The sequence below is a fragment of the Papaver somniferum genome, chromosome 8, assembly GCF_003573695.1.
Source record: "Papaver somniferum cultivar HN1 chromosome 8, ASM357369v1, whole genome shotgun sequence".
Taxonomy (NCBI): domain Eukaryota; kingdom Viridiplantae; phylum Streptophyta; class Magnoliopsida; order Ranunculales; family Papaveraceae; genus Papaver; species Papaver somniferum.
In genome coordinates, this window is record NC_039365.1 from 62868960 (window position 1) to 62886141 (window position 17182).

The following is a 17182-nucleotide window of genomic DNA, read 5'->3' on the forward strand; positions in this document are numbered from 1 at the left end:
TCTGTATATATTTTTGTTTTTTAAATCTTTACAAGTCCGAGCAACGAATCCTTATTTACCGCAATCGAAGTACTACAACAAAATGGCGCCGCCGACGCGGACTTGTATATAGATTTGTTTTTAGGTTTAATTTTTTTTTATCTATTATTATTTGTTCCTTTTTACGTTTTTTTTTTGTGTCTTTGATTTACAGGTTCGAAGTGGAATACTAAGGACTTGGGAACAAAAAGCTTAAAGCTAAAAGAGAAGAAAGAAAAAAGACTAATTTTTTTTTTAGGATTTAATTTTTTTTTTATTATTATTATTAATTTTTTTTTTTTGTATATAGCTTTTTTATATTTTTTTTAGAATTTGTAAATAGGCTTTATTTTTCATAATTTTTGGACTTTTTATTTGGACTTTATTTTGGACTTTTGGACATTTTTACATTATTTTTAAAACCCTACGGAAGGGTTATAAATTAAAAAAAAAATTAAATACAAACTGTTTGCAGGGAAGGACGACGATTACTATATCGTCTCGGCCCCTCGGGTTCGCACACGTCATAGGAGTCGTGGCCCGAGTCGACGACAACGGTTCATCGCCCGTCTGGTACGGGAGGTAAGTCCAATCGAAACACCCGCGAATCTCCTGCAAGCGGGTTACTGTCTGCCTTAAGGTGATAATTGTTTGAGGACGAACCAGACTGTCTTTATTTTCCTAGTAAAGGGCAAGGCCTGGCCTAAACAAGATAAGGGTTCGGATTTCATCACCGTTCCCTTCTTGCCCGCCTTAGGAAAACGAAACCTAATGCGAACCCAAGCTTAAAATTTGGAATAGAACGAGACAGATAGGGTAACGAGCTTAAATAGGAAACTCGTTCGAAAAATATTGGTTGCTCTATAAGCACACTCCAAAGTTCATGATGGTTTCTGTGAGTTGAATGCCTGACTGCGCCGCCTTGTGATAGCGGTGAGGCATTGGGTATCAAAGCTCCACTGAGCTTCCCTCGCCTCAATTCAACTTACTTTGACTCGGATTGATTCCAGAGGGGTCTTCTCAAATTGCAATGAATTCCTTTTCGAAGGAATAGAAGCTGGTCTAGAAATAATCTAAGTGAAGCCATCATGCTTTTTGTTTGCTAGAAATCTTTAGGTTTGCTTTGGTGGAGTCGAGTCGGCCTTGTTTGTGATTGCGTAGAATTCCCCTGCAATCAAGAATGTCGAACTGGTATGATAGAAGCCAATACAATGAATATCGACCTGAATTTGAATATGGACATCATCAGTATTATGACCATAGTGAGAATAGTGGCTGGGGACACCAACCTTTTCAAGGTTATGGTTCATACCATGGTGAGCCCAATTACTATCCGCACGTGCATCAGTCTTACGAGCAAGAAGATTATAGTACTAGTTCTTCGTCTCTAGAGGATACAATCAAACTATTGAAAAGTAGTCCTTTTTATGATCCTTCTGATAATTCCTCTTTACTAGAGTCAACACGTAAGTTAGCTGAGTCGACGCGTAAGTTAGCTGATATGAATAGTATAATTATAGACGACAGAACTACAATAATGAGTGAACCTTCTTTAGAAGACCACCTCAAGCGGATAGCTGAGACGAACGAAAGAATTGCTCGAAATTACTTGAATTGCCAATATAGTGTATCCAATAATACCCTTGAGAATGAAGATAGTTATTTACATAATCAAGATAATAAGGTTAGAATTGGTAGCACTACTTGTTTTGATGAGGTTCGATCTTTTTCATGTTATAATGATGATTATGATAAGGATAGCATTGATGAAGAACATGAAATATGTAGGAATAGTGATCAGGAAGCTAGTAATCCAATTGAGCTTTATAATGATTATATTATTTCTAGTTCAAATCCAAATAATTATTATGATTATTCACCTATTCAAAAGGACGAGGATTTGATTAGGGATTCCACCGTTTTAGACGATGTAGTTTTTCCTGTTTACGAATCCGATAAAGGTTTAGAGGAACCGGTTTATCTTGAGACTACTGTTTTCGAGTCGAACGATTTAGAAACTGTAATCGATGATGGTTTCGAGGAACGGTTTTACCCTGAGAATACTGTTTCAGAGTCGTACGATTTAGAAACAATAGTATTAGATGAACTCGTAGAGATTAATGAGGATACACCGCAAGATTACAACTTAGAAGAATCAATTGCCCATTTTCAGGAATCTGATGACCTAGAAATTAGGGAGATTGTGGCTAGTCTAACTAGAGACACTGAAAACTCTAAGTTTGGGGGTGATTATCACTTTCCTAGTGCTTTACCTTTAACTCTCAGAAAGTCCCCTCACATAGGACTTGATATCCATGCCTCAACCATCTTACAAGATTATCTTCATACTAGGTTTCCCGAACCTAATGATGTCATGAAAAAAGTTCAGTCGTTAGAAACCCATCCTCTGGTTGATGTGGTTTGCCCAGGCTATGATACCCAGATTGACTTTGTTTTCCCACCAAATAGTTTTCTTCCAATTTTGGGAACGTATAGATTTCAAATGTGTCACTTATTAAGTTCTGAGACTAAACCTAAGTACTTTAAGTTAATAGAATCGACACATTTTCCTAAGAATGACCACTACTCTCACTGTGGTCAACTTTGTAACTCATATCTGATTGACTTAGAGGATCCGCAATTATTTAGGTTATTACTTCGTGATTCTAAGTTCGTACAGACTCTAAGACCTAGTGATTCGGATCCCATCTATGAAGAAACGCAGCCAATGAAAATATTCTATTTAGACCCTTTCATAGAACCTGAACCTGAACCGCAATTAGCGATAATTACCCATAAACTAGGTAAGGGCATGGTATTCTTGTACATTTTCTTGGTTCACTGCAGTTTCCTTTTGTCATCTCTTTTTGGTTTTAAAGACCCACAGTTATTCCGGCTACTGTTATACGGTTCGAGTTGACTAAACCTTTTCTATGTCTGGCTGAAGACTTTAAACTTAGCACTGCTTGGGAGGTAACCCAATCTCATGCAACACGGTAATATCTTTCCTTATCTCTTTTGCTTCAAATGGTAACAGTTTCTCCTTGTTCATGCTTTTAATTTCATCTTTAGAACATTGAGGACAATGTTAGATTTAAGTTTGGGGGTATGGGAGAAACTTTTTAGTTGCAGTATGAATAAATAAAATCCAGAGCTTAGAAATTTATGCCTATTTAGGATTGCACTAACTAATCTAAGTGGATGGAAGCATTTTGATTGTAGGAGTTGAGGAACCAATCTGATTAGATGGCAACATCTAGAAGAGTCTATTCATAAAAGCACAGAGCTCAGGTGTTAGAAATAACATGATAGTTTCACCATATCTCGTTGAGTCCTTTTCACTTCTATTTTTATTTTATTTTTTTTAAACTATGTTTCTCTAAGTGATAGGTGGGGACCACGATTCAAGTTGTTACCAATGCTAGGGTGAATTAGAGTGATTGAGATACCAAAAAAAAAAAAAGTTGAAAAAGAAAAAGAAAAAAAAGTTGAAAAAAAAAGAAAAAAAATTGAAAAAAAAAATTGAAAAAAAAAAGAGATGAAAAAAATGGTAGTTACCAAAAAGAAAAAAAAAAAAAAATTGAGACCAGACCATTTGACCAAAAGGAATAAATTCAATAAAGTCGACCACTGGTACCCTTGTATATGCCAGTTGTGTTGACCTAGAGTTAGGTTATCGACCACTGGTACCCTTGTATATGCCAGTGTGTTGATATTAGTCAGACTAGTATCTCAATCCATTAGGATAGGTTCATTTTGGCGGAGGCCTTCAGACAGATATGGGAAACGTCGTTCACTTAGTAAACATCAAAACCATCTATGTTTTCTATATCCATCTTCTTGATCTATCCATGTGATTAGTTTAGACTCCGAATATGATGTCCATAGTGCAACTATCTGAGTAGAGCTGTGTCACTCTATATGAATTTTAGTATGCTTGAGTGCAAACTCGTGTACAACAATTGGAATTTCGCATCAGGGTACTTCTTCCTGTAGTCAATAAGTATGCCAACCAAGGAGATTCTTTAGTGCCTTCCAAGGTTCTGCGTAGATAGCTAAGCTCTGGAGTATTAAGGTTTTGTGGTACACCTCTGGTAAACCCCCCGGAGACAACACTCCGCCACTAGGGCCACCTAGTGGTTTAACGGCTTACTGCACGTGCTAAGTGTAGTCATTTTATTTTAGATTAGATTTGCTCGAGGACTAGCAAATAATAAGTTTGGGGGTATTTGATAGACGCATTTATGTGTCTAATTTGTCCCAATTGTTTATATTGTTAGTGCTCGATTTTGTACTTATTTGGTTATTTTATGTCTTTGTAGGTGTTTTTGGAGAAATAAGCTTTTGCGGCGAAATTGGCTAAAAAGTGGTTTTTGCGCTCGTGGGAGAAATTACTATACGGACTCTCACTTTGGATAAGGGGTAACCTAATTACTAAGGGGCACCCCATTTCAGGGCATGTACTAAAGGGACACCGGAACTGGATAGGGGGAGGTCATCTTCAAAGTTTCAAAACTGGATTTTGGCGGAAAAAAGCGCAGCAGCGTCAACAGTTTTGGATCAAGGATTTGAGCGACCTAGGAGGCGATTCAATGGGCAAATTTGGTACCCACGGACTCTACAAGACATAAGGGACCTTTTAGAAGCGATTAGACCCATCTAATTGGGCTGGATAAGTCAGAAAATCCACACAAAGTCAAGACAGTGCACACGGTTTCTGTTTAGGGTTTGAGATTAGTTTGAGAGATTTATGGGATATCTTGCGTGGGATATACATCAAAACAGTTGGGTAAAAGTCCTAGAAGATACTTGAGACGAGAGAATAGCTAGAAACAGCCTGTAACGCAACAAGAAGAAGATTATTCTTCAAACAACCCGTAAAGAATAATGGAGATTTCCAAGGGGTTTGATCGAGTTTCAAGGGGATTTAAAGCCTATAAATAGTTGGTTTTATGTCAGATAAGGGGTATGAAGAGTTAGGGGTCGATTGGGAGGCCAGCAGAGAGGCGCAGGAGGAGTTGCAGGAATTGTACCTGCTGCTGCTGCCATTAACAAAGCTCGAAGAACACGAAGAACACACCTGCAAAGACAGTCGTTTATCAACAGTGACAACGACTAGCACTCGAGGGTCTTAAAACAACAGCGTCAACAGCAGCAGTGAGGTATCGTTATTTACAGCAGTGGTATTTTATCGTTCTTCTCTGGACGCTTAAAGAGGGTCGTAGTTTCACTGTATTATATTTTTCACTCTTTTAATCATATTTTGAGCATCAAGTATGTATTTTGAGAACATGATTATTATGAGTAGCTAAACCCCAATACTGGGATGATGGAGGAAGTTGTTTTTCAGCCATGTGGTTATTTAAATAATTCTTAATTCACTTTTTGCACCGATTTTAATTGATTTATGATTTCAATTAATTACTTGTGATTTTGTTTGATGGAACATGCTTAGTCCTATGGATTCTTGATGTGCCATGCTTATCATATACAAGTAATATTTTATGGAATCTAATTTGGCAAAGATAGAGTTAATACTTGTTTTATTTTGAGCTATAATCGCCTAGGATTATTTTCTGAGCCACTTGAATATGAAACACATTGGAATCCTGAGTCCTGGTTCCTCTTGATCTTGTGATATATTCTGTATATATTTTTGTTTTTTAAATCTTTACAAGTCTGAGCAACGAATCCTTATTTACCGCAATCGAAGTACTACAACACCTAATAAGTCTTATATTATCCATCTGGTTTGAACGCAAAACACATAATTCTAATTTGTTATTAGTTAACTTTGCAAAACTTAATCGTACATAGGCACTAATAGTTTTCCATAGCTATTTAATCTTAATCATTATTTTATCGCTATATATTTTTTAATGAGATTTTAATTTAAGTTATGTTCAATATGATACTAATTGATAAATGTTATTCATTACTTTATTAAAACTATTATTATTATTATCGTCATCTATAATTACTATTATAATATTTTTATTATTAAAAATCTTACAAATATTATTAACATTTAAATAATTATAACTTATTGATTTTACGTATAAGTCATGGTACTCAATAAATTTCTATATGATTTATATTAATCTCACTATTATTAACATTTAGTATTGGATTGCGTACATGTTTATAATTTTAAATCAATCGTTCTTTGATTTCTTATTAGTTTCTATACCACAATAAATTCGGTTTATCCTGCAATTTTTACTTCATAATATAAACACATAACCAAACAAACAAGTCAATCAACCAAGTAAGTCTTTTAGTTATTGATAACTTTTAGTGATTAAGATTTATCTCACAAACCCAACCCAGTTCTAAATTAGTTTAGTTTACTAACTAGCACTGGCTATTTCTATCTTTTCTAATATAAGATCTAATAGTGAGCTCTGATACCAACACTGTAGCGCCCCAAAAGCTAGCAACTGACTAATCCAAGAGATTAACTAAATAAAGAGGCACTACGAATCTGAATCAAATACCTAAACATTCAATTAAGAAATCTGGTACAAAACTTAACCCAAGAACTATCCCCACTCAGAAATATATATACAAGAAATCCTCTCAAACGATACATATACAAAAGTCATTTGGTTTAAATATAATATGCAACATAATAAAAATAGCCGAAGTTAACCAACTAACGAAACCAACTCCTCGAAGCTTCCGCGCAACTCTGATCTGTCTCTGAAACTGAAAGTGGGAATGGGTGAGCACATCATCCATAAAAGGGGTTCCCAGTAGGAATAACATTTAACTTTCAAGTAATCCTTGAAAAGGTTTTGAAAACAATTCAGTTTTTCCCTAAACACTAAAGCGCAACCAATTTCACATAGGTAAACAATCATGTATATGGAACTAACTCCTTCCAAACAATATATATAATATGGTGACTCAAGCCGCACCTGGATATTTATATGGAGACTCGTTCAATCGTTCCGCACCTAGTTATTGCAAAAAAGTAGGTATAACTGAAGAAGCAGTATCCTATATACCACAAATGGAAATTCTCAGTTTCCAAACAATCAAATGGAAATTCTTATTTCCCAAACAATTCATAAAGACGAACAAAGCATTACGATTCCTTTCCGAGCAATGAAAAGATTAAAAGAAATAACAGAACTTTCGTAATTCAAAGTTAAACAATACATGGAAAGCACAACCAGAACAATGCATGAATTTGTTAAACATAAACTTTGGTAAAAAAACAACAATAATCACAAAGAGTTAAATTTAAATTCCCACCTCTTTTGATGACAAGCCACGCCTACCTCGAGATCCACGATCCACCGGTTCATCCTTTGAATCGATCGTTGTTAATATAGACTAACTGTTAATCATAGAAGAAGTCTAAGAATCTATCCAAAAGGCTCACACAAGTCTCATAACATAATCTCATATAATTCTCTAGTTATAACAATCACTAACAACAATCAACACCAAACTCAACTACAGTCACCTTCAATTCCCTTCTCTATCTCACATACCCTTAATCCATTCATATCAGCATCACCACAACCATTGCCATCTCATCTAACTAGCCATGGCATATGCACTTACAATTTCAGTTCCACTGCTAACTCAACTCTTAACTGCAACATCAACATCAGTTTAAACATACACAATCCAATCCAACAACACTACATTAACTTACCACCATTACCACTCTGTTCAATCTTGGCTCAACATAACCAATCCTAGAACCACTATGATCTCTTCCCTGGATTGCACAATCAAAAAAAACACAACGGCCTCATCACCATATCAACCACATCTTCTCAAATTACCACCACCTCCATAACAATTTACAGTTTCAACTACACAACTCCTACTCCATACATTTGATGCGTGTCGTAACCACAACAAATTAATTAATATTTTTCTAACTAATTAACAAGTAATATAGCGATAGTAAGGATCGTTCCCACGAGGAGCAAGAGGTTTTAGTTGTCTTATAATGTCACAAAGGGGGGTTTTGGTTTTAGATTTTATAAAGAAAAATAAATAAACAAAGCAATTAAAAGATAAAGGAAAATCAATAAGAGAGATTAGATCAAGGAATCCTTCTTCATTGCAAAAAAATGATTCAAGTTATGTCTTTCATCTACATGTTATTAGTCACAAATTATCACCAACCGTAGGTAAAGCAGCTAGCTCAGTGCTAAACCCCTAAATCCCTAGTATCACCGGATACGGAAGTTCTCGACTACCGGATTCTATTCACCAAACCACCTAGTAGTAGCTCACTCAAGATGTAATTTAGTTAAACGCATTAAGATTTATGAATTTATTAGGTTGATATTAGTAGTTAGACTCTTAGCTCAAGGTCTACTTGCTAACGTTGTTTCCACACACAATTGCTCCACGGAATCCCTCCGCAAGGTTTCGTGTTTGCTACTTGTGTAAAGAGTGAAGAAACGATTACTTATCCCCTAACTTTCACTAGCTTTAGATCAATTAACAAATCAATTTAGTATGCATCATAAACGACCTATCAATCAACCATGAATGTATAAACATTCCTATTAGTAAAAACAAACGATAATCATGTGAAAACTTCAAAGTAGATTTAAAACAAAACTCAAAACATATTAAGAACTAGGAATTCATCCTTAATTAATAAAATTAGTTACTCATGCTAAGGAGTTCACACAAAGAATAAATAAAAGAGAAGTGTTGTGTGTGTAAAAGTGTGTTAAAGTTGTGTAGAGAACTTCTCTATTTATAGGCTTCAATTTCCTAGCAATCCTCTTAGGAATAGAATCCTCATTCCATAATAACACCACTTTCCCAATTTGAGCCTAATTCAATTTTAAGTCCAATTCTCCAAATCTTCCAAGTTTCCATCCAACTTCCAAATCTAAGTATTCACACCCATGAGAAGAATCCACACAAAAATCTGTAAATTTGGGTTTCCTAAAAAGTCCTCGAGATCACCGGAAATTCGACTTGAAATGTCGCCGCCGGCCACCTGAGTTCTGTTGTCGTCGACGTTCTGTTAAACTAAACGGTCAAGAAGGTCAAGCTGTCAGTCAACTGGGTCAAGGTAGGATAGCTACTGAATCAGCTGCTCTGACTCGGTCTTAATCGGATGAATTACTGAGTCATATGGATAGATCGGTCATCGAACTCGTCTGGAACGGTCATCGCCGGCACTGAGTTAACTCGCCTGAGCAGAAAAATGGACAGAGTTTCTTCTGTTTTTACGACAATTCTCAGGCCGATTTCAGGCCTATTATTTTTAGTCTTCTCCTGGTAAGAATCCTAACATACATCTATTCCAGCAACTCATTCATCAATTTCATACACAACCCATTACAGCAACAACTCAACTCCAGACTTCATCTTTATAGCAGCAACAGAACAATCAAACCCATTTCTGAATTTCATCTCAACTCCACCAGAAACCCATCTTCTTCTTCTTCTTCTTCGAATTTCTCCATTCAAAACCCATCTGATCTTCTCGATCTACTGAATCTCGACCGCAATATTCATGGCTGTAAATTCAATACAATTTTATCACCACCACCGTCTTATTCTTCTCCATCGCCTAAATCAACAACAACTACCACGAATTTCCATCTCAGATTCAAACCAAAAACCCATTTAATTCTCGGCAGATACCATCAACAGCTTCGTCTCTAACCCATCACCAAATTAAGCCCTCCAATTCACAGGAAAACCCTAAATTATCAAAACCCACAACTGCAATTTCTGCCTTCTTCTTCATAACGACCAACAACATCTACTCCATCATAATCTCTGTTGCATTCTTCTTTCCGAACAACACTAATTCAACAACTTCAATTCTTCTTAATTCATGTCATCGATTCGATTTCCTCTCTCAGTTCGACTATTTCCATCTAACCCATATCAGTTCTTGGCTTCTCCTTAATTCCCATTAAAAGCAACTCTCGATTTGATTCATCCATAGAACCCTCAATTTCATCCTCTCTGTGTTGTTCAACAACAACAATACTCTTCACTCTCTGATATATACAACAGTTCCTTCATCATTTCTTCTCGATATTTACAATCGTAGACCGATCAAAATATTAGCTCTCATCAGTTTCTCAATTTGGTATTAACAGCAGCAGCTGCTGCCTCCAATTCTCTTTCTCAGTTTCTGGTGGGACTGAAAGAATGAATGAGAAAATCGATTTTAGGGTTATAAAAACGGGACAACTATTTGCACCCACTGCTGGAATATAGTCACCCCACGGTAGCCCCTTAACGTCGAGTTGCCCCTTAACCTTGCCAGGCTCCCAATAGTGTTTGATGTGAATGACCTTCTTACCCTTTCCATGCTCAAATCGGGTGATTTCTTCTTCTTTTCCTCCGTATGACTCCAAAATACCTAAAACACTCAAAACAAACGTAAAATACAAAATTCACAAGAAAAAATAGCAAAGAAAGCATAACTACTACATAGTAAATTAGGTGTTTTAGACACCTATCAACATTCTACAAGACCAACACCATCATAATCTCTTCAATTGCAATCAAATCAAACTTTTCCCATTTCAGTTCATTTCTGCACAACAAACTGAACCTCCACTAGTTATGTTAACTTCAACTGCAACTCCAATTGAGATCATATTCAACCCCAACAAATTAATGTCTGCAAATGATCTTATACCCTACACCTTATATAGTCTTGGATAGAATTGTAGCACAACAGCATCACTACCCATTCTATACTTCCATCTCAACTAGAATCTCCTAAACATACATCTAAAGCTCCGATCCATACTTAACATGTTCATTCCCAAGCTCAGTTTCATTATAAATCACATCACATAACTCAATTATGAAGATGAGTAATTTTACCAGGTTAGCTAAGGAGCAATTACCTCAACAATTGAAACGCCATCTCAACCATCTTCGTTACAGCAACCAGTTCACTACTCGTAATAGCATCACCACCAATTTCATCTTCCCTGACTTTATTTACAAACCATAATTTTTTCAATTCCTCCCCTGAACAACTCCAATATTTAATTGACTTCACCCTATTCCTCAATAGACCAAACCCATCATTAATTTTTCATATCATTACCAATCGAACTTCCAGTTAATCTTGAGAAACCCTAACTCATCGATTCATCACCGAATCAACTTCAGAACTTCGATTAAGCACCAACCCATTCATTCATCATCCATTTGCTACTCGATACACGAATCAATTCAATATAATCTCAAACAACTCTGGAAACCTAAATTGATTCACTCTGTTACATCATCTCAAACAGAAACCCATAAATCTCCTCCTTCTTAGTTAACCAGAACATCATCACCTTCATAGACTGAACAACTTCACCAATCGCTTCTCCCAAATCGATTCTCAGAATCGCCTCAACATAAGAAGAGAAAGAGAAAAGAAGAAAGAAGAAGAAGAATGAAATAAGAAAAGAATGCGAGTTTATCTGCTCGATTAGGTGAAGATAAAGCCAAATGAATTACTACGACACACACTTGCTTTGATAAGGCAGCCACAACGTGTATGTGTTGCATCAATGACGCTTTCCCGAAAAATAACGATTTTACCCTTCATAGTAATTTGTTGATATCCACTTCATCCGGTATCCGACACGTTCGAGTAGTCCATTCTGCATAACTTTTCGATATCTATCCAGCGGTACTAGTTTCATATCTAGATCGTTGTTAGATTAATTTCTATTAATTAACATTCGTGTTAAACTGATCGAGTTATTATCGGCTAATACGTCTCTTGACTAAGCTAATAGCGTTGACGAGCTTGAGGGTCCTTATACTTTAAATGGAAAATACTTTTTTATATGGAAATAAAATATTGAAACTGGTTTTCTTATAGAAGAAATCTTCTAATTAGAGCGGCCGGAACGTGCACCCCGGTTTTAGTGGGATGCACAAATTTGGACTCGATTAGTATAAATCATTATCATTTGGGTGAGAGTAGAATGGAAAGTTTTGAGAGAAAGAAATTGGGTGAAAATGAGTGATGATAGTGAACAAAGAGATGTTGCTGAATCTTCTGGTCATCAATCACAAGGGTTTTATGTTGAATCTTCATCTAATGATAACGCTTAACAATTACAACGATTTGTTGATGCAACAACATTAAATCAACATATTTATGATCACAAAGGTTTAGGTGAAGAACCAACGCAGGAAAGTAAACAAGCTGAACATACAAGTGCTTAATCATATATAGTTATTAATATACTGAAATTTGATTTTTTTTTATTGATTCACCATTGTTACGCCTGGAAAAAAACTTAGTGTCGGTATGGTGAAAGTATGAATAACATGCCGGCAGAGACCTAATCGGCATGGCATTCATAATTTCACCATGACGACACATAATATCCCCCAAATTTGAAATTGTAGTCGGCATTTTATATATAAAACGTGCTCCTTAAGTACACTGTCGGCACCAAGAGTTCATTATCGAGCATACCAGCAGTACTGCGGCATGGTACATTGCTTAACTTGCTGTGCCGGAACATAATGCAAATTTCTCAGAAATTTGAGTTTTTTTCACTTGGCAATCTGCATAGAAGGTTAATTCCTGCATAGAAGGTTAATTACCAAGCATACCGAGAGTAAACCTACATTTGTCTATGTTTAGTCATTTGGTGGTTGAGAGAAATAGAATGGCGACCATCACCGCATCTTCATCATCTTCAGCACTAACAACAGTTCGAAAACAAAACCCCATTCTATCATCATCTTAATACAAAAATAATATCAGCTGGATGAGTTTAAAACTTGATATAATGAGAATCATGCTTAACTCATTTCTTCTTCGACATGTTTGCAGTGTTAATGTACATCTCAGAAAAGTTGAAAAAAAAAATCTCGTCCTGCAGGTGCTAACTTACTGCAACCATTGTGGTAACACGTAGGCTGGGAGTGGATAAGGGTGTACATGTCTCTACAACAATACTCTTTTTCTTTTGTCAATTTATTTTTCATTTTCTTGTCTGTTTGCTTATGTACACTGTTAATAGTTCCCAGACAAGAGTTCTACCAAGTTTTATGTCATGACTGTAATTTCTTCCCACTTCGTGATCATGAATCACCTTTAGTGATGAGCTTTACCAATATAAAACATAAAGCTTCCTCTTACTTCACAGGTCTATGTGCTAGACACTGGTTAATTCTAATCCTCTTACATGTCAGTATGGTCAAGAAGGGCATGTGTTGTAGTAGTGGTTCTAACTGTGTCGATCATGAATTCGTAACCATGTCGGTGCTTCATAGAGCTTCAATTTTTTTTCTTCTCTTTTTGAGTTTAAAAGTGCACATAAATTTCATTATCAAGCACGCTGGTAGTAGTGTCGTCATGGTACATTGCTTAACTTGCTATGCCGGTACATAATGCAAATTTCCCATAAATTTGAGTTTTTTTCACTTGGCTATCGGCATTGATAGATTTCTATCGAGCATGTCAGAAATTAATTCTGGCATAGAAGGTTAATTATCAAACATGCGGTGAGTAAACCTACATTTGTATGAGTTTACTCCTTCGGTGGTTGAGAGAAATAGAATGGCGGTCATGGCTTGACTTACCACCTTATCTAACTTATCAAATAAGCTTCATAATTACGATCCAGTTGATCCTATGACCTTTGTTTGTTTTGCAGGTAATCGAAAGAGAATTCTTTTGAGTATTCTTCTCAGTATTTTCACCGGATTGCCAGCTTCTAATCCTTCTAAGTTGCTGAAAATAACCGAGGGTACAAGTACACCACCAACTTTTTTTGTTCGGCAACCTGTATGGACTAAACTCTAACACAATTCCGAGATTTTCAACTTAATTAGTCTCAATCAAGGAATAATATAAAGAGTCTTTACCTCTTTCTCTCACAATTAGTAGTAAAACATGAACAAGTCCATGAAACTGATTATACCGTGAGAGTTCTTGGAAGATACCAAAGATCAATCAAGTTGTATCCAACAAACATGGATGGATATAACTACTTTGATTGATTAACGTACTAACTGTGATATTTCAATTATATAGATAAACAAATATAATGCGGAAAAGAAATAACACAAATACTAGAAGTTTTGTTAACGAGGAAACCACAACTACATAAAAACCATGTTACCTTGTCCAGATTTGAACACCAAATTGTATTAAGACGCTACAGACTCTAGCATGCTATCAATAACTTCGGACTGAAATGTAGTTGAGATCGAACCCACCGTCACAGCGATTCATTTATAGTCGTGCTCCTTACGCCTCTTGAATCTTGCAAGACTCTGCGCAATTGATTCCCTTAGATGACGTCCTTTACAACCTAAGAGTTGCTTCATCCTAAGCGAAGACTTTAAACCAATCTGTCTCCCACAAATAAGCCTATTTTGGTTTCCGTTCGATCATTAGTTCAAGTGAGATAGGAAATTGTTTGCAGTAGACTAGGTCTAACAAACCTCAAAATCCAGAACTTACGACTTTCGAAGAGCAGCCTAGATTATTATTCACCTCACCAAAAAAGCAACAACTAAATACCAATGAAGAATTTCTTAGTTGTACTTTCTTGTGGAATCACAAAGTCTAAGACGAAGAACTTTGTGATTTCCATCAATCTTACCCGTTGGAGTGAAAACTCAAAGATAAGATAGTCGGACTTGGCTTCACGAATCCTTAAGCGAAGTCTTTAAGTCGTTATACCTAATTATGTTTCACAGAGACATTGGAAACCTAGGTTAAGAGAGAATCGACTCTAGTTAGCAACTAGGATACACAGAAGTGTCGGGATTAAGTTTTCCCATTTGCTCGAGCTTATCTTTATATAGAATTTCAAGATTGAAGGTTTCTTACGATTTAATCTAAGATATCTTTGTAATCAAGCAAACACTTTTCACCGTTAAATGAAATTCAACTTGAGATTCAAGCTAAGATGTCTTAGTATTAAAGTGATCGTTCTCCACTGTTAAATGGTTTATCTTGGGATAAACCCATATAGAATATACACTTGGATAAGGATGAACCAAAATCAAACGTGTATAATGAATTTGTTCAAGAACGGTTAACCAAAGTTATCCATACAAACATAGTAAGCTTAGCCATTTTCATCAAACACTTTAGACTTAATCTTGATAAACAACCATAACTTAATAAATGATCAATTATGTCTTATAAGTTATATGTGTTTTAGAGAGTTGTTCAAATGCCAAATATCTCATAGAAATACTTTGAAATGCATCTGAAATTATTCGTCTGGGTAAGTACGTATACCGGGTACGTGTATTGCTTCCATTTCGTGAGACACTCTGCCAAGGTACGTGTACCGGGTATGTGTACCCTTAAGGTAGTTAAAATCCACGGCATTTCAGTATGCATACTGAGCATGTGTACCACCCTTGTGTTCACGAGCAACCTAACTTTTTGGTATGCATACCGGGTATGTCTACTAACATGTCGTTATCGAACTTAGACCTAAGTCGATACGTGTACCGCTGATCCGAAACCATACAGTTACGCCAGTACGTGTACTGTCCCTGTATCCAGATTTCAGTAGTTCTAAAACTCTCAATAATCAATTTGAACATTTCCGAATAACATCAATTATAATCTTACACATATCATTGTTTCGGGTTATTTTCAAATGATTAACTCGAACCATAAACTAGTTTATAAACAATAAATTATTATTAACTAAATTGATTAAGTAGATGATTTACTTATAGCTTAATTCATATTCTGAGAAAAATATTCAACAAGATAGACTTGGCTCGAAATTTCTATTGTGTTGTAATTTAAAGTCCACTTAGTCTCATAGATAGAATTGTGAATACTTGAGTAAATAGGAATGGTTCAGTCTTCACATACCTTTTACCGATGAAATCCTCGAAAGTCTTCATTTGATCTCCGTATTCAAATGGTGATGCGGTGAAATCTGGTACTCAACTACACACTTATAACCTAGTCCGAGACATGACTAGTACGTAGACTAGAAATCAAGATATAGTTTTGATCAACTAAATTTGACAACAAGCTTGAGATAACAACACTTGTGAGTTCTACCAATCTATGCTTTAACAGTTTCTTCCATGTGTAAATAAACAAATGCTTATAATGAGTACACAGATAAACAATCCCCTGGGTAAGCGACATGTCATGTTTGTTAAAAGTATCCTTTTCCTTAATTGTTGCACAAACATTGATCTCAATTATTTACGAACATTGTTTCTACATTAAGCATCTTATTTGTTACATTTTATGGTTTGTGTACTAATAATTTGAACATACAGAAACTTATACTAAAGATTCAAGCACGACATTCAGAAGGTTGAAAACGTGGGGGTACCAAAATACACCACCAACTTTTTCTTAGGCAACCTGTATGGGAAAAATTAAATACAATTCTGAGAGTTCAACTTAATGAATCCCAATCAAAGAATAATATTTATAGTTATATCCCTTTCTCTCACAATCAGAAAGCTTACAGAGACAAGACTGTGAATCTGATTTGCGTGTGAGAGTACTTGGATGATTCCAGAGATTAATATCCAAGAATCAATCAAGTCGTATCCGACAAACAAGGATAAACGTATCTACTTTGATCGATTAACGTACAACCTGTGATATTTCAATTATAAAGATAAAAAATATAATGTGGAAAAATAAATAACACAGTCACCAGAAATTTTATTAATGAAAAAACCGCAAATACAGAAAAATTGCGGGACTTAGTCCAGACTGACCACCAAACTGTATTAAGCCGCTACAGACACTAACCTACTACCAATTAACTTCGGACTGGAATGTAGTTGAGACCGAATTAAACCCTCACAACAATCCAGTTACAGTCCCGCTCCTTACGCTTCTTGAATCCCAGCAGGACTCCGCAGAATTGATTCCCTTATCCGGCGTCCATTACAGCCTAAGAGTTGCTTCAACTCAATTGAATATTTTAAACCAATCTGCCTCCCACAGATAAGCTTATATGTGTGATTGATCGTAGATCAAGGTGAGTCTTTAAATCGATAGCAATAAACAAAGTCTAGATAACCTCAAAATTCGAACTTATGCTTCCCGAAGAGCAGCCTAGACTATTATTCACCTCATAAGTGTTAAACTTGTGGAATCAACAAAGTCTGAGACGAAGAGAAATTTGTGATTTCTATTTATCTTGATTGATGGAGCAATCTCAAC